Here is a 16,051-nt window from a genome sequence, read left to right as displayed (position 1 = left end):
TTGTCCACACTGGTAGATGACTATAAACATTGTAACTTTTCGTGCTTAGATCAAAGGAATGACCTTCTGTCTGTAAATTATGTAAATGAGGGAAGTTAACCACTTAAAGACTAAACCTTTTTCTGACACTTGTTTCTTACAAAGATAAAATCAGTAATTTTTGCTAGAAAATTACTTGGAACACCCAAACATTATATATATATATATATATATATATATATATATATATATATATATATATATATATATATATATATATATATATATATATAATTTTTAGCAGAGACCTCAGGGCAGTGATGGTGAACCTTGGCACTCCAGATGCTTTGGAACTACATTTCCCATGATGCTCAACTACACAGCACAGTGCATGAGCATCATGAGAAATGTAGTTCCAAAACATCTGGGGTGCCAAAATTCGCCATCACTGCCCTAGGGAATAAAATGGCGATTGTTGCAATATTTTATTTCACACTGTATCTGCGCAGCAGTCTTTCAAATTTTTTGTAAAAAATACAGTTCAATAAATAAAAAAAACAGTAAAGTTAATCTATTATGTTACGCCGCGAGAATTGTGAGAGAATCGTGATCTTTATTTTAACCACTTGGCGCCCAAGCTACGTCATATGACATAGTGGGCTTTGTGGTGTTATATCTGAATGATGCCTGAGGCTACAGACATCATTCAGATATCGGCATTTTCAGCCGGCGATTCCCTGCACCATAAGAATGATCATAGCGGCTGTTCCACCGCTTGATCGCTCTTACGGGCGACGAGAGGGGACTCCCCCCCTCCCTCCTGCCACCCTTCGGTGCTTCTACTGACTCACCGCTTCCATCGGTGAGTCGGTCACAGGATCCGTCGCCCCCCGGATGGTATCATAGAGATTTCCGGTGGACCAGATGGTCCCTGGAGTCTCTATGATTGCTCGGAGGCGGGGCTCGATGTTATGACATCACCCCCGGCCTCTGCATTCAAAATAAGGGCGCCACCTCGGCTGGGAAGCCATGATCGTTTTTTTTATTTTATTTTAGGCTTCCCAGCCTAGAGGTGAGATGTGGGGTCTTATTGACCCCATATCTCACTGTAAATAGGTCCGGTCATGCCATATTCCTATTACAAGGGATATTTACATTCCTTGTAATAGGAATAAAAGTAATACATTTTTTTTTTTTTTTAAAGTGTCAAACTAAAAATATAAAAGTAAAATTAACAATAAAAAAAATAAAAAATGTAAAGCACCCCTGTCCCCGTGAGCTCGTACGCAGAAGCTAACGCATATGTAAGTCCCGCCCACATAAGAAAACGGCGTTCAAACCACACATGTGAGGTATCGCCACGAACGTTAGAGCGAGAGCAATAATTCTAGCCCTAGACCTCCTCTGTTTGGCACCATTCCACAAGTGTGTGCAATTTTGAAGCGGGACATGTTGGGTATCTATTTACTTGGCGTATCTTCATCTTTCATATTATGCCAAAAAATTGGGCTAACTTTACTGTTTTTTTTTTTTTTTTTAAAGCATGAAACTGTTTTTTTTTTTCCTGAAAAAAACATGTTTGAAAAATTGCTGTGCAAATACCGTGCAAGATAAAAAGTTGCAACGACCACCATTGTATTCTCTAGGGTCTTTGCTAAAAAAACATATATAATGTTTGGGGGTTCTATGTAATTTTCTAGCAAAAAAAATATGAATTTTACATGTAGGAGAGAAATGTCAGAATTGGCCTAGATGCGAAGTGGTTGAGTATAAAAAAGCGTGATTCTCATTTTAGCCAGAATTGTGCAGCTCTCAGTATGATTATCTAGAGTCCATGTTATCTTTTAACATATCACTGACCGTTACAGGGCAGAAGTTATTCAGCTCATAAAGTATGTCATCTTGTTAAGCAATGTTTAACCACTTAAGGACCGAGCCTCTTTTTTACATGTGTTGTTTACAAGTCAAAACATTTATTTTTTATTTTAGATCTTATATTTATACTAAAATGCAATAAAAAAAAGTAATACAATTTGTCATATAAAAAATAAATTAAAAAAATGTCCCTTTTTATGAGCTATTGTTTTGACGTCACTTCCGCCCTGCAATGTCATGGAGACGGGTAGGGGCCATCTTCCCCTCACTCGTCTCCATGCCAAGGAAGGAAGAACATCCGATTGCCTCCACCGCTGCCGATGGCTTCTGCAAGCAGCAGGGTGTGCCCACTCCCACCATGATAAAAGTAATTTTGTGGTGAATCCGACGCAGAGACCACTTTTATCTTGAAGCAGACTGCCGGCCAAACGTGAGGATACCGGGGTAATGGCAGCTAGCTATAGGACGTATATCGGCATGCGGTTGTCTGGAAGTGGTTACGTTTACTTTTTATAAGAAGCATCAGTTGTGAGCCATTCCTCACAAAAAAGAAGTATCCTAAAGTCATACAATCAAGAGTAGCTGTAGTCCTCGTTCGCACCGGGCCTATTTGACATGCCAAATCGAATGCCAAATCGGAGCCTATTGCCGGCAAAGGTACCGTGTGAATTGGTGTGACTCCGTACCAATTCCCAAAAGTAGTTTGTGCACTATTTTTGGCGACTTCAGGGCGATTTTAATAGACATATGTGCATGAACCCACACAGATGTCTCTCAAATCGCCCCTGAAGTCGGACTGAAATGACGGTTTTGTGCGATTTCAGCTGAAGTTACGCAATTTCAAACCCACATTCAGCATGAACCCGGGCTTAGACAGCCGTTATGTTGTGTAGGGTAGGTGAGGTTTAAACAGCCTTAAAGCGGAACTCTCTCTATCAACATTAACTATTTTTGCCAGGGACTAGTAAGTACTACATTTTCAAATGTGGTACTTACTGTAGCTGCTGACTTTTATTTTATTTATTTTGTTTTTTTAAGAGTGAAGTTCCTTTTTAAGTAACCTGTTAATATGTTAGCCCTTGTACACACGGTCGGAGATTCCGACAACCAAATCCATCGGAGTAATTCCAACGGATTAATTCCGGAAGTGATGTTGCATACACACAGTCGGACAAAGTTGTCGGAAAATCCGATTGTACATAACATGATGATGCTATTTCGTTACGACAGGACTACGTTCAGGCTAGTAGCCAATAGCTTTGGTCTAGGAATTTGATCTGAGCATGCGTGGCACTTTGTTCGTCGGAGTAGGCTACACATGATCGGAGTATGTCTGATCGGAGCATTTTGATAGAAAATTTTACCGGCAAGTTGGAAAAGTTGGTCCGTCGGATATTCCAACAGAAACAGTCCGATGGAGACCACACACGGTCGGAATATCCGACAAAACGGTCTGATAGGACACATTCCGTCTGAATTTCCGACCGTGTGTACAAGGACTTACAGGTATTTTCATGTTCTCAGAGAGCAGTCATTCATATGTAGTTATAATAGTATTGCAGCTTAAGGGTAACTACATGCAGTTATAGAAAAAGCAATAGTGTGACTGGTATTTTAAGTGACAGTTACACTATCCTTAATTACAGGGTTAAGTAAAAGCAATTGCTGCTAAGCTCATCATGATCCTGGAAGAGCTCACCAGATTCACAGTAGTTCTGTTCTTTGACTCCTAGGACTCTAGGCCTTCACTAAAAAGCCTAATAACATAATTAGCACCTGTGTCATTTTTTGAGACATTTCTGTTCAACTGTAATAGTTAAATGGCTAGGGAAAACATATACTGCATATTCAACAATATACACACTCAGATTTATTAAAGCAAAAACATGTAATATATTGCAGCGTAACAGTCCATAGACGTGGTAACTGCATTCATTTTTCCTTTATTTTCTCCTGGTGATCCTGCCAGTAAATTATGTCCTGTCCTAAGTTATTAACACTTGCTGTACTGTATCCATGAAGCAGAGGTGTTATCACAGGAAGTGTTTTAGGACTCTGATCACCCCCCCCCCCCTTTTCCTCTCCTCATCTCTGTAATATAGGGGGAGGTGTTCTATAGTTCCTAGAGTTAGGAACAATGGCAACTGATAATAGTGCAGCACGGTAAGCTATCATCTCAAATGATTTCTGGCAGGTTCAACAGGTATTTTGTTGAATTTGTACAACAAAAGCCACTTAAAGTGGTTGCAAACCCTTACTGTACATATACCCAGTGAAGTAACTGGCCTCAGGTGATACACAGAGATGAAACAAATCCTCCTACATTAATTGTACCTGTCTATCTGCAGTCTTCTCCACTCTACAGCCATTCAAAGTGCAGAATTCATACAGCTTGTCTGAGTTTCAGAAATCAGGGGGCGGAGAGCTGAAGTTACACTCAGTCAGGAGCTGAGAGAGCTGATTGGAGGGAAGGGACACACCCCCTTCACACAGCACACAGGAACAGAGCTGAGACTGTCAATCAGCTAGAGGTCCCTCCTCGTCACCTTTGTTCTCTTGATATTTAATGCTCTACTCTAGATAGAGACAAGTACACACTGTAGAGGGATATATGTTATTCATATTTCATGTTTGAGGTTTACAACCATTTGAATGGTATATTTAAAAGAGGGAGAAGCAAATGAGAGAGAAGCAAATTAGAGATGTTCATTGTTGAGAGTTTATATACACCTAAAATTTACATTGGACGTGGGATGTTGAAAAGTCGCATAATGGACCTGCTAGCCTTCCGTTTTTTTTTTCTCACTGAAAGTGAACATTTCTATTCGCCAATCATGTGTCTAGGTTTAGCTATAGACAAGACAGGGCTAGGGCTGATATGAAAACTTCTTCTATTTGTCAAAATCAGCACCTCCGATGTTACGACCGTCAATGGAAGGATATCTTTGAAGTGCAGGCTGCGACTGTTTGTGTGCTGACGTTTGCTATACTCCTTAAAATTTTAGGTCCTCTCTTCCCCGGATACCCCCGCAGCTGTTATCTGATACAAGAGTCTCCCCAGTCACAGGTACCCATCAAAAGAGCTGACCATGCCCACTCTTTTTGCCTCCCTTCTCCATTCATAGATGTTCTACCATCAGTTCCCCCAAGAAAGTCTCGCTATGAATAGAGGTGATGGACCTTTCATTCAACTGCCAGTCCTCCATTCATAAGCCCCATACACACTATCAGATTTTCTGCTGATTGTTTCCATCAGATTTACCAAAACCATGTAGTAGAAGGGCCTGTCTTATTGCATACAAATTGAAACTCCTAAGGTTTGACCTCATATTATATGGTTTTGGTAAATCTGAAGGAAAAGATCAGCAGAAAATCTCATAGTGTGTATGGGGCTATAGAACGCTTTGCTTTTCATTGTGGGACCTGATCGTACAAGTTCTATGAAGGATCCCGGGGGTTTGAAATGGCGGGCATGGTTGGGACTTTTGAATAGTGGAACTATTGAATTCAAGGAACAGAGCAACCACTAGTACAAAGAAAAAAAAAGAGAAATCTCTAAATTTTCGCTTTCATTTTCTTTTTTAAACTAAATTGCTAGGCAGTGCCTAGATGGGATAACTTTGCTGAATAAGATAAGCATTTATCAATTGCGTGCCGAAGTGGACTATTTAGATCTACTTATTCAAACTGCCATCACTTGAGATTATGAAAATGCCAATAAGAACTTGCTTAGTATTTAATATCTACCTCATCCTCGTTCCCCACCCTCTCTGCTTGACCTAATCCATTGATTAGCCACTAGTGATGGACGAACTTCCGACGGGACGTTTCGCGAACGCGAAACGCGAACGGGCACAAACGTTCGCGAAAACGACCGTTCGCCGCGGGCTCCATTGACTTCAATGGGAGGCGAATTTCGCAAACCTTTAGGTCGAATTTGCGGCCACGGGGTAATTATTAGGGGGTAGCACGTAGTCCCACCACCTGGACAATAGCATAATACATGTATGAGGTGAATTTGGGATCGATAACTACAAGCATTTTTTTTTTATTTGGGAAATTGTTCTGACAATTCAGGACTATGGAGCTAATGAAGGCAATGGAGGAGAGGGAAGGTCAGGGACCAGGGTAGGCAAACAAGAGGGTGCAGGAGATACAGAGCACTGACAGCAGCACCGTAATACAGAGCACTGACATCAGCACCGTGACATACAGCGCTGACAGCAGCTCCGTGACATACAGCGCTGACAGCAGCTCCGTGACATACAGCGCTGACAGCAGCTCCGTGACATACAGCGCTGACAACAGCTCCGTGACATACAGCGCTGACAGCAGCTCCGTGACATACAGCGCTGACAGCAGCACCGTGACATACAGCGCTGACAGCAGCTCCGTGACATACAGCGCTGACAGCAGCTTGACAGCAGCTCCGTGACATACAGCGCTGACAGCAGCTCCGTGACATACAGCACTGACAGCAGCTCCGTGACATACAGCGCTGACAGCAGCTCCGTGACATACAGCGCTGACAGCAGCACCGTGACATACAGCGCTGACAGCAGCTCCGTGACATACAGCGCTGACAGCAGCTCCGTGACATACAGCGCTGACAGCAGCTCCGTGACATACAGCACTGACAGCAGCTCCGTGACATACAGCGCTGACAGCAGCTCCGTGACATACAGCGCTGACAGCAGCACCGTGACATACAGCGCTGACAGCAGCTCCGTGACATACAGCGCTGACAGCAGCTCCGTGACATACAGCGCTGACAGCAGCTCCGTGACATACAGCGCTGACAGCAGCTCCGTGACATACAGCGCTGACAGCAGCTCCGTGACATACAGCGCTGACAGCAGCTCCGTGACATACAGCGCTGACAGCAGCTCCGTGACATACAGCGCTGACAGCAGCTCCGTGACATACAGCGCTGACAGCAGCACCGTAAGCAGCCCCAGGAGGAAGTCAGCACAGCACAGGGATGGTGTGATCCCCTCATAATAAGAACCCCCAGGAGGAAGTCAGCACAGCACAGGGATGGTGGGAGCCCCTCATAATAAGAACCCCCAGGAGGAAGTCAGCACAGCACAGGGATGGTGGGAGCCCCTCATAATAAGAACACCCAGGAGGAAGTCAGCACAGCACAGGGATGGTGGGAACCCCTCATAATAAGCAGCCCCAGTAGAAATATGACACCGCTCAACCTCTTCAAAGAGGAGGGTAGGGGCATATAGTACGGTGTGCTTTTTTGGGTCAGGGAAGTGAGCCAAATGAATTAAGAAGGTCTGTGTGCTTGATTCCAAAAATTGTTTATAGACATATACATGGTCTACTGATCACATGTGTTGAATTCCTCCGAGATCCATGCCTCATTCATTTTTAGAAATGTGAGGTAGTTAACACTGTCGTGAGCTAGGCGAGTACGCTTATCGGTCACAATCCCCCCTGCTGCGCTGAACGTCCTTTCGGACAGGACACTGGATGAGGGGCAAGCCAACAGTTCGATTGCAAATTGGGCAAGCTCTGGCCAGAGGTCAAGCCTGCCCACCCAGTAGTCTAGGGGTTCATCACTCCTCAGAGCGTCCACATCGGCCGTTAACCCAATGTAGTCGGACACCTGACGGTCTAGGCGTTCCCTGATGCTGGATCCGGATGACACCTGTCGATGGGTCGGCTGAAAGAATGACCTCATATCCGAAGTCACCAACACATCTTCAAACCGGCCTCTTCTTGCAGGCGCTGTTGGATTGGTACCCGCAAATCCTTCTCTGGGAGTGGGAATTGCTCCTCTGCCAGCGCACGCAAAAGCAGAATGCAGCATTTCTCGAAGCAAGGCCTGGAAGTGCTGCATTCTGACAGCCCTCTGCGACGGCGGTAACATTTCCGCCATTTTGTGTTTGTACCGGGGATCTAAGTACGTTGCCACCCAGTACTGGTCCTTGACCCTCATGCTTTTTATACGGGGGTCCCTATTAAAACACTGGAGCATGAAGGCCCCCATTTGCACTCAAGCGGAAGGTATGTGGTGGTGGTGGTGTTGTTGGTGGTAGTGTCTTTGGGGGTGCACATAGCAGAGAGTGAAGAAGAGGGTGCAGATCGAGAGGATGAGGAGGGTGCAGAAGAATAAGGCTGAGTGAGCCACTCAACCAAGTCTGGTGCGTCCTTTAAAGTAATTGAACGCACCTTCTGCAACTTCCCACTTTGGCTCAAGGCTGTTGCTCCTGCCCTACCCCTACCACCCCTGCGGAAGGGCCTGCCTCTTCCTCTGCCTGTCATTTTTTAAATCACCCTGTGACAAAACTCTTAGTCCCTATACCGCTGAAGGACTGCTGCAGTATAGGGCAGCGGTCAGCAGTAGTGCACGTCAACCCTATGTATTGTGGACCGATAGCGGTCCTTACAGAACAGCAGACTGTACTGCACTCAGGCCTATGTACCGTAGCACCCTATACCAAGTTACCAGTCCTTATAAAAACTTTTGTGGACCAAGCAGGTTGTGTGTTAGTGATTAGCAGACTGTACGTCAGTCCCTATACCAATGAAGGACTGCTGCAGTATAGGGCAGCGGTCAGCAGTAGTGCACGGCAACCCTATGTATTGTGGACCGATAGCGGTCCTTACAGAACAGCAGACTGTACTGCACTCAGGCCTATGTACCGTAGCACCCTATACCAAGTTACCAGTCCTTATAAGAACTTTTGTGGACCAAGCAGGTTGTGTGTTAGTGATTAGCAGACTGTACGTCAGTCCCTATACCAATGAAGGACTGCTGCAGTATAGGGCAGCGGTCAGCAGTAGTGCACGTCAACCCTATGTATTGTGGACCGATAGCGGTCCTTACAGAACAGCAGACTGTACTGCACTCAGGCCTATGTACCGTAGCACCCTATACCAAGTTACCAGTCCTTATAAAAACTTTTGTGGACCAAGCAGGTTGTGTGTTAGTGATTAGCAGACTGTACGTCAGTCCCTATACCAATGAAGGACTGCTGCAGTATAGGGCAGCGGTCAGCAGTAGTGCACGGCAACCCTATGTATTGTGGACCGATAGCGGTCCTTACAGAACAGCAGACTGTAACGCACTCAGGCCTATGTACCGTAGCACCCTATACCAAGTTACCAGTCCTTATAAGAACTTTTGTGGACCAAGCAGGTTGTGTGTTAGTGATTAGCAGACTGTACGTCAGTCCCTATACCAATGAAGGACTGCTGCAGTATAGGGCAGCGGTCAGCAGTAGTGCACGGCAACCCTATGTATTGTGGACCGATAGCGGTCCTTACAGAACAGCAGACTGTAACGCACTCAGGCCTATGTACCGTAGCACCCTATACCAAGTTACCAGTCCTTATAAGAACTTTTGTGGACCAAGCAGGTTGTGTGTTAGTGATTAGCAGACTGTACGTCAGTCCCTATACCAATGAAGGACTGCTGCAGTATAGGGCAGCGGTCAGCAGTAGTGCACGGCAACCCTATGTATTGTGGACCGATAGCGGTCCTTACAGAACAGCAGACTGTAACGCACTCAGGCCTATGTACCGTAGCACCCTATACCAAGTTACCAGTCCTTATAAGAACTTTTGTGGACCAAGCAGGTTGTGTGTTAGTGATTAGCAGACTGTACGTCAGTCCCTATACCAATGAAGGACTGCTGCAGTATAGGGCAGCGGTCAGCAGTAGTGCACGGCAACCCTATGTATTGTGGACCGATAGCGGTCCTTACAGAACAGCAGACTGTAACGCACTCAGGCCTATGTACCGTAGCACCCTATACCAAGTTACCAGTCCTTATAAGAACTTTTGTGGACCAAGCAGGTTGTGTGTTAGTGTTTAGCAGACTGTGCGTCAGTCCCTATACCGCTGAAGGACTGCTGCAGTATAGGGCAGCGGTCAGCAGTAGTGCACGGCAACCCTATGTATTGTGGACCGATAGCGGTCCTTACAGAACAGCAGACTGTAACGCACTCAGGCCTATGTACCGTAGCACCCTATACCAAGTTACCAGTCCTTATAAGAACTTTTGTGGACCAAGCAGGTTGTGTGTTAGTGTTTAGCAGACTGTGCGTCAGTCCCTATACCGCTGAAGGACTGCTGCAGTATAGGGCAGCGGTCAGCAGTAGTGCACGGCAACCCTATGTATTGTGGACCGATAGCGGTCCTTACAGAACAGCAGACTGTAACGCACTCAGGCCTATGTACCGTAGCACCCTATACCAAGTTACCAGTCCTTATAAGAACTTTTGTGGACCAAGCAGGTTGTGTGTTAGTGTTTAGCAGACTGTGCGTCAGTCCCTATACCGCTGAAGGACTGCTGCAGTATAGGGCAGCGGTCAGCAGTAGTGCACGGCAACCCTATGTATTGTGGACCGATAGCGGTCCTTACAGAACAGCAGACTGTAACGCACTCAGGCCTATGTACCGTAGCACCCTATACCAAGTTACCAGTCCTTATAAGAACTTTTGTGGACCAAGCAGGTTGTGTGTTAGTGATTAGCAGACTGTACGTCAGTCCCTATACCAATGAAGGACTGCTGCAGTATAGGGCAGCGGTCAGCAGTAGTGCACGGCAACCCTATGTATTGTGGACCGATAGCGGTCCTTACAGAACAGCAGACTGTAACGCACTCAGGCCTATGTACCGTAGCACCCTATACCAAGTTACCAGTCCTTATAAGAACTTTTGTGGACCAAGCAGGTTGTGTGTTAGTGATTAGCAGACTGTACGTCAGTCCCTATACCAATGAAGGACTGCTGCAGTATAGGGCAGCGGTCAGCAGTAGTGCACGGCAACCCTATGTATTGTGGACCGATAGCGGTCCTTACAGAACAGCAGACTGTAACGCACTCAGGCCTATGTACCGTAGCACCCTATACCAAGTTACCAGTCCTTATAAGAACTTTTGTGGACCAAGCAGGTTGTGTATTAGTGTTTAGCAGACTGTGCGTCAGTCCCTATACCGCTGAAGGACTGCTGCAGTATAGGGCAGCGGTCAGCAGTAGTGCACGGCAACCCTATGTATTGTGGACCGATAGCAGTCCTTACAGAACAGCAGACTGTACTGCACTCAGGCCTATGTACCGTAGCACCCTATACCAAGTTACCAGTCCTTATAAGAACTTTTGTGGACCAAGCAGGTTGTGTGTTAGTGTTTAGCAGACTGTGCGTCAGTCCCTATACCGCTGAAGGACTGCTGCAGTATAGGGCAGCGGTCAGCAGTAGTGCACGTCAACCCTATGTATTGTGGACCGATAGCGGTCCTTACAGAACAGCAGACTGTAACGCACTCAGGCCTATGTACCGTAGCACCCTATACCAAGTTACCAGTCCTTATAAGAACTTTTGTGGACCAAGCAGGTTGTGTATTAGTGTTTAGCAGACTGTGCGTCAGTCCCTATACCGCTGAAGGACTGCTGCAGTATAGGGCAGCGGTCAGCAGTAGTGCACGGCAACCCTATCTATTGTGGACCGATAGCGGTCCTTACAGAACAGCAGACTGTACCGCACCCAAGCCTATGTACCGTAGCACCCTAGACAGACCAAGTTACCAGTCCTGATAAAGAGCTTTGTGGAACAAGTGAGTTGTGAATGATTAGCAGACTGCAGCAGAAGGGCAGCAGTCAAGTATAATATTCTTTCTATATTTGGAAGAAAGAATATTATACGTGTACAAGCCTATTACCGTACCACTGATACCAGTCCTGAAAAGAACCTTTGTGGAACTAATAGTAACAGCAAGTCTTTAAAATTATCCTCACTGCCTGACACACTGCTTCCTGCCTGTCCCTATACAAATTGGCAAAAAAGAGTAGGCTGGAACGATTAGCTGGAACAGCTCTTTTGTGGACCTGATAGTAACAGCTAATGATGATGATGATGATGATGATGAAGAAAGACTAATCTGGCTGAGCTGTCCCTAAAATAGCAGCATACAGCGCTCTGTCCCTTTATCTAAACTGACAAAAGAAACTCAGGCTGCTGACCTAACACCTATACCAGTCCTGAAAAGAACTTTTGTGTACCAAATAGCTAGCGTTTTCTCTGTCCCTACTCCACACAGGATCCTTTCCCTACAGTGACAGAAGAAAGAATGTAAAATGGCCACCGGATCGGGTGTATTTATAGGTTAGGGGGAATGTCCAAGTGTCCATGAGCTGTCATGTCTCAATTGGTTGTCCTGTAACACATGATAAACGTGTCACGAAAGGTTAAAGTTCTTGTATACATTAAACACGTAAGTCCGCCGGGGCGAACGACGGAAAAAGGCGTTCGAACCCGCGGACGGCGAAAGTCGGAAATTCGCCGCGAAACGACCGCCGGGCGAACCGTTCGGCCATCACTATTAGCCACTTAATGGTTGACTGGATTACAGAACAATTCGTTCTCCTAATATATAAATTGCATTTGTGCATTAATCATTTTGTGGTATCAATTGATTAAAGCAACCTGTCCGGACCTGTGTTGTGCTTTGTGTCTTTGTGTCTTTGTTTTATGTATGTCCTGTGTGTTCAACTTGTCTGTAGCAATTTAAGCAATGTCTGATCATGTAGGCTTGTCTTTATGACCTGCACATTTTGTAAATTATATTCATTTTAAATTTAATACAATTGATTGGTTAAATTATATTAATCAACTTGATCTATCTATTGTTTTCGCTTTCATTTTCTTTTTTAAACTAGAACTGGAAAATAATTAATAAAAGCAGTTAGAATTATTTGGGATGTATTTTTGGTAGCAATATTGCATACATTTTTCATTAGCCGCACGTAACTATCTCTGTATTTTTTAATAACGTCAAATATAAATATATATGAGCGCTGGCTATAATAACTGTATTTCAGAAATGTTCCCTTTTACTTCTGCATGCAGTCATATTAATCATTATCAGAAATTATAATTCACCTGTGGCACACCAAAAACTGTTTGATATCAGCAATGTAGCCCGGATAGTAGTAGTCTGAGAAGTGCCTATAGCTTGGGCCATTGTTACAAGGAATTAAATGGCTGCTTGTAACACATACTTACAGTAGGCTGCTATTGTTAACCCCTCCTGAAAGCAATCATTTCTTTGGCTTGGCTAATTTCTTTACTCCACTTGCTGTTTGCTCATCCTGGGACATTGACTCAGATAGACTCTATAGACAGCCAGACAACAAGCATTTTCAGAAAGTGGTCCGCAATGGCAGCCTACATATTTTTCACTTGACTTTTAAAATTATTAATTAAACTCATGGGTACATATTGTAGGCCATGGCACTTATGGGTACATACTGTAGGCCATGGCACTTATGGGTACATACTGTAGGTCATGGAACTCATGGGTATATACTGTAGGTCATGGAACTCATAGGTATATACTGTAGGTCATGGAACTCATGGGTACATACTGTAGGTCATGGAACTCATGGGTAAATACTGTAGGTTATGGAACTCATGGGTAAATACTGTAGGTTATGGAACTCATGGGTAAATACTGTAGGTTATGGAACTCATGGGTAAATACTGTAGGTCATGGAAAAAAAACCTGTGTCCATTCTCTTGTTTTACATCTTCTTTTGCCATGTTATAGGTATGTACAGTTAATAGATCCTTTTTGATCAGTGTTTATTTATAAGGTGTGGTAGAAGCATTGATTGAAGACATAAGCAATCCCTCCTTAGTATCACAAAGCTGGACCAATCACATACCCAAATGCCCAGATCAAACAGTAATTGGACAGAGGATTGCTTTTTATAACACACCTCCACTACTTAATGGCCCTGTAATCTGTTTTTCATAAAATGTTTTCTTACTGTGTTTTCACACCTCCTTGTAATGCCCTCTATGAGCTCCAACCCTCTCCTTTTCCTGCTCACATGTGTTTGTTTGGAACAAGCAGTGCATGTTAGTTGTGGGAACGTGCACTGCTCTATGCACACTACATATGTCATAGTCCATTTTAGGAATGAGAAAGAGAGGGTAGCTACCTTCCTACTTACAGTGGGACATGGAGAACGAACGTTGCCTCCCTCTAACTAGAAGTTGGCTCACAGCAGTAACAAAGGGAATTTGGAGAATTGGGGGAGCGCAATAGAAAATACTTTTTTGAGTTAAAGTGGTATTAAAGGTTCGGCTTTAAAAAAAATAAAAAATAAAATTACAAAAGTGTCATATTTACCTGCTCTGTGCAATGGTTTTGCATAGAGCAGCCCCAATCCTCTTCTCAGGTCTCCCGCTGGTGCTCCTGGCTCCTCTCCCTTAACCAGTTCCTCCAATAGCAAGGTGTCTGCTATGTGGGCACTGGTGTGTGCCCGCTCCCGAGCCCTGCTCTATGTCCATAAGACACCTAGAGATGCGGCTCAGGCCCACCCCCACTCACTCCTCATTGGCTCACTGGCTGTGATTGCTATGGGGGCACTGGTGTGTGATCGCTCCTGAGCCCTGCTCTATGTGTTCATAAGACACATAGAGCTGCGGCTCAGGCCCACGGCCCGCTTTCTCCTCATTGGCTCACTGGCTGTGATTGGCTTACGATGCTGTCTCAGCCAGTGAGGAGAAGGAGTCCCAGGACAGCCGAGACTCTTGTGCACATCACAGGATCAAGAGGGAGCTCAGGTGATTATTAGGGGGGGGGCAGGGGGGAGCAGCACACATCTCTTACAACCACTTTAAGACTACGTACTTGGATATCATATGGTTTTTAAAACAGACTTTACCGTCACTTTAGAGGAGATTGCCCAGCATTCACTTATTTGTCATAGTGAGTCCCATATGAAGCTTGATTGTCAGTGCTGAAGACATCCCAGGATTTTTTCAGTCTGTAACTGTTTTTACAAGGTCTAAGTGTAGGATTTTCAGTCTTGATGAGTGCTGCCATTGCTGTTTATACCTAATGAATACTGCGAGGAAGTTGTGAAGTTCCGGTTGCAGTACGCACTACATGGAGCATTGTTCCAACAGGCGTCCTTTATGAAGATGAGGCGATTTGCTAGCAGGTGACACATGGACAGCGTGCTGGAACAGACGCTAGCCTAAAGTCTGGTGAAATGAGAATATTTATCCAGGCATCTTGCCATGTATGAAGGGGATTTGCAGCCAGCTACCTTATTAAAGCAGGTGGATAGATAGTAAACAGATGTCAGTGTTGGTTAGATCATTGTGCTAGGTTTCCAGGATGTCTCTGAAATGTAAATAAGAAACATTTACTTAGCTCTGGGAACGCGGGGTTAAAGACCCTAACTCACTTCAACAAATGTATGGTGTTACAGTGACACAGAGGCAGCAAGGCATGTGCAACTAAGTAAAGCAAAGCAGCTTGTGGGGGTGCCTGTTGGTGCCAGAGAACATACCATACATCTGTGGTCAGACAGGAGGATTAACATCTGCTAGGCGCTTCATCACTCTGCTTTCTTTACTTTGCCCACTTGGCATTAGCTGCTATTTACTTATTTTTCATCCAGTAATTCTTGCTGTCCAGATCTTTTATTTACAGTCTAAAATGTCCATGCATGCCATGAATTGAAACCGTACCGTATAATCAATGTGATGTTTCTACATTTTCTATTTTTCATTGTGTTTGGAGGCATATACTATGGAATCAGTGTGTCATTTCTGTGTCAATCAGTTTTTTCCAGTTTATATCTATTGTTTGTGTTCACATCTAATTTTGGTAGAATCAAGTTCTGAAATATGTGCATACATTAAGGTTATCCTTGTAGAATTTAACTAAAATACATTAAACATGTACAGTATCTCAGTATAAACTGCAGACTTAGGGAGGTATTAAGTCAGAAGCTTGAGACGGAATGCCAGAAGAATGTTTTTCATTAGACAGAATCAGATTAAAGAGACCCTGCTAAATGAAAATAGCTTGAGCTCTCCTAGTAAATAGACAACTAGTGGAATGATTATAAAAAAAATAAAAAAAAACTCTTACTCATAGCAAACAATCAAACTTCAAGGCTAAATTCGCCGTTGTTAAAAAAAAAATAAAAAATCTGCGCACTTTTCGCAGGTAAAAAAAAAAATGCATTTATAATTATTTTTTAAACAGGAACCAGTAGACAATTGCACCTACAATTAGTGGATCAGGGGTGCAATGTCAGGCCCCTGCAGTTACTGCCTGTACCTGTACCTCCAAACAGACTGTCAGCTACTGAGCTGCAAGAACTATCGGTGGATTACGATGGAAATGTTAGTCTCCCTATATTCGTGCGAGTCAA

General features: G+C 44.3%; 1 protein-coding gene across 15 annotated transcripts in view; it reads left to right on the top strand.

Moving 5' to 3' along the window:
* CAMK2D (calcium/calmodulin dependent protein kinase II delta) overlaps positions 1 to 16,051 on the top strand; it is a 375,227-nt gene that overhangs the window by 66,303 nt on the left and 292,873 nt on the right. The gene's annotated exons all lie outside the window — the stretch shown is intronic.

The sequence above is a fragment of the Lithobates pipiens genome, unplaced genomic scaffold (assembly GCF_037356315.1).
Source record: "Lithobates pipiens isolate NorthernLeopardFrog02 unplaced genomic scaffold, aLitPip1_a1.2 Scaffold_13, whole genome shotgun sequence".
Lineage (NCBI taxonomy): Eukaryota > Metazoa > Chordata > Amphibia > Anura > Ranidae > Lithobates > Lithobates pipiens.
This window is presented reverse-complemented; position numbering and strand designations above follow the sequence as displayed.